The sequence below is a fragment of the Natator depressus genome, chromosome 28 (assembly GCF_965152275.1).
Source record: "Natator depressus isolate rNatDep1 chromosome 28, rNatDep2.hap1, whole genome shotgun sequence".
NCBI classification, from domain to species: Eukaryota; Metazoa; Chordata; order Testudines; family Cheloniidae; genus Natator; species Natator depressus.
This window is the reverse complement of record NC_134261.1, coordinates 11,015,553-11,018,052: the sequence shown is the minus strand read 5'-3', so window position 1 is coordinate 11,018,052 and position 2,500 is coordinate 11,015,553. Positions and strand designations below refer to the sequence as shown.

The following is a 2,500-nucleotide window of genomic DNA, read 5'->3' as shown; positions in this document are numbered from 1 at the left end:
TCCGGGTTGACCTGGTGGCCGGACGGGAATTAAGCCCGGAGCCCGGGGCAGGGCGACCCCGGACGGACGGGGCTCCGCCGGCCCCTGCCCGCGGGGGCTGGCTCCGGGTTGACCTGGTGGCCGCTCGGGACTTAAGCCCGGAGCCCGGGGCAGGGCGACCCCGGACGGACGGGGCTCCGCCTGGCCCCTGCCCGCGGGGGCAGGCTCCGGGTTGACCTGGTGGCCGGACGGGGAATAAGCCCGGAGCCCGGGGCAGGGCGACCCCGGACGGACGGGGGTCCGCCGGCCCCTGCCCGCGGGGGCAGGCTCCGGGTTGACCTGGTGGCCGCTCGGGACTTAAGCCCGGAGCCCGGGGCAGGGCGACCCCGGACGGACGGGGGTATGCCGGCCCCTGCCCGCGGGGGCAGGCTCCGGGTTGACCTGGTGGCCGGTTTGCTTTCGGGCCACCAGGTCAACCCGCTGCCTGTATGGGGTTGACCTGGTGGCCGCTTTCCTTCCCGGCCACCAGGTCAACCCGCTGAATGTATGGGGTTGACCTGCTGGCCGCTTTCCTTCCCGGCCACCAGGTCAACCCGCTGAATGTATGGGGTTGACCTGCTGGCCGCTTTTCTTCCCGGCCACCAGGTCAACCCGCTGAATGTATGGGGTTGACCTGCTGGCCGCTTTCCTTCCCGGCCACCAGGTCAACCCGCTGAATGTATGGGGTTGACCTGCTGGCCGCTTTCCTTCCCGGCCACCAGGTCAACCCGCTGAATGTATGGGGTTGACCTGCTGGCCGCTTTTCTTCCCGGCCACCAGGTCAACCCGCTGAATGTATGGGGTTGACCTGCTGGCCGCTTTCCTTCCCGGCCACCAGGTCAACCCGCTGAATGTATGGGGTTGACCTGCTGGCCGCTTTCCTTCCCGGCCACCAGGTCAACCCGCTGAATGTATGGGGTTGACCTGCTGGCCGCTTTCCTTCCCGGCCACCAGGTCAACCCGCTGAATGTATGGGGTTGACCTGCTGGCCGCTTTCCTTCCCGGCCACCAGGTCAACCCGCTGAATGTATGGGGTTGACCTGCTGGCCGCTTTCCTTCCCGGCCACCAGGTCAACCCGCTGAATGTATGGGGTTGACCTGCTGGCCGCTTTCCTTCCCGGCCACCAGGTCAACCCGCTGAATGTATGGGGTTGACCTGCTGGCCGCTTTCCTTCCCGGCCACCAGGTCAACCCGCTGAAAGTATGGGGTTGACCTGGTGGCCGCTTTCCTTCCCGGCCACCAGGTCAACCCGCTGAAAGTATGGGGTTGACCTGGTGGCCGCTTTCCTTCCCGGCCACCAGGTCAACCCGCTGCCGGCATGGGGTTGACCTGCTGGCCGCAGAGGGGCAGGCTCCGGGTTGACCTGGTGGCCGGACGGGGATTAAGCCCCGGCTCGGAGCAGGGCAAGCCCGGGCGGAGGGGGGTCCGCTTGGCCCCTGCCCGCGGGGGCAGGCTCCGGGTTGACCTGGTGGCCGGTTTGCTTTCGGGCCACCAGGTCAACCCGCTGAATGTATGGGGTTGACCTGCTGGCCGCTTTCCTTCCCGGCCACCAGGTCAACCCGCTGAATGTATGGGGTTGACCTGCTGGCCGCTTTCCTTCCCGGCCACCAGGTCAACCCGCTGAATGTATGGGGTTGACCTGCTGGCCGCTTTCCTTCCCGGCCACCAGGTCAACCCGCTGAATGTATGGGGTTGACCTGCTGGCCGCTTTCCTTCCCGGCCACCAGGTCAACCCGCTGAATGTATGGGGTTGACCTGCTGGCCGCTTTCCTTCCCGGCCACCAGGTCAACCCGCTGAAAGTATGGGGTTGACCTGCTGGCCGCTTTCCTTCCCGTCCACCAGGTCAACCCGCTGAATGTATGGGGTTGACCTGCTGGCCGCTCTGCTTCCCGGCCACCAGGTCAACCCCCTGCCGGTATGGGGTTGACCTGCTGGCCGCAGAGGGGCAGGCTCCGGGTTGACCTGGTGGCCGGCAGGGACTTCAGCCCCAGGGCCCCTGGCAGGGCGACCCTGCCCTTGTTCCCCAGAAAAGGAGAGAGCTGGCTCGCAGCGGGAAAAGCTGCCTACGGCACCTGGGATTCCCAGGCGGTCACCCATCCAAGTACTAGCCAGGCCCGGGACGGTTTACCTTCCGAGATCGGACGGGATCGGGGGCCTTCCGTCCGGTATGGCCGTAGGCACTCGGCTCCGGTCCGCCTCGTCCCCTTTCCCTTACTGACTCCCCTGCCTCGGGTGGGCCCGATCCTTTTTTCCGTTTTTTTTTTTCGCTCCGGAGGCTTCATGAGCCCACCCCCAACACCCCTTTGGGGGTCGGTGAAAATTTTTTTTTCAGACTTCCAGGGGCCCGATCCTGGCCGCGGGCACCCGGCTCCGGGCACCCGGCTCCGGGCCGCCTCGTCCCCTTTCCCTTACTGACTCCGCTGCCTCGGGTGGGCCCGATCCTTTTTTCCGTTTTTTTTTTTCCGCTCCGGAGGCTTCGT

The 2,500-nt window shown here is 66.4% G+C and overlaps 1 non-coding gene across 1 annotated transcript; it reads right to left on the bottom strand.

Moving 5' to 3' along the window:
* Window positions 1-2,080: 2,080 nt before the first annotated feature.
* On the bottom strand, window positions 2,081-2,199 carry LOC141979798 (5S ribosomal RNA). Its single transcript, XR_012637190.1, has one exon. It is a non-coding gene; the product is annotated as a 5S ribosomal RNA (ribosomal RNA).
* Between the last annotated feature and the right edge of the window lie 301 nt (window positions 2,200-2,500).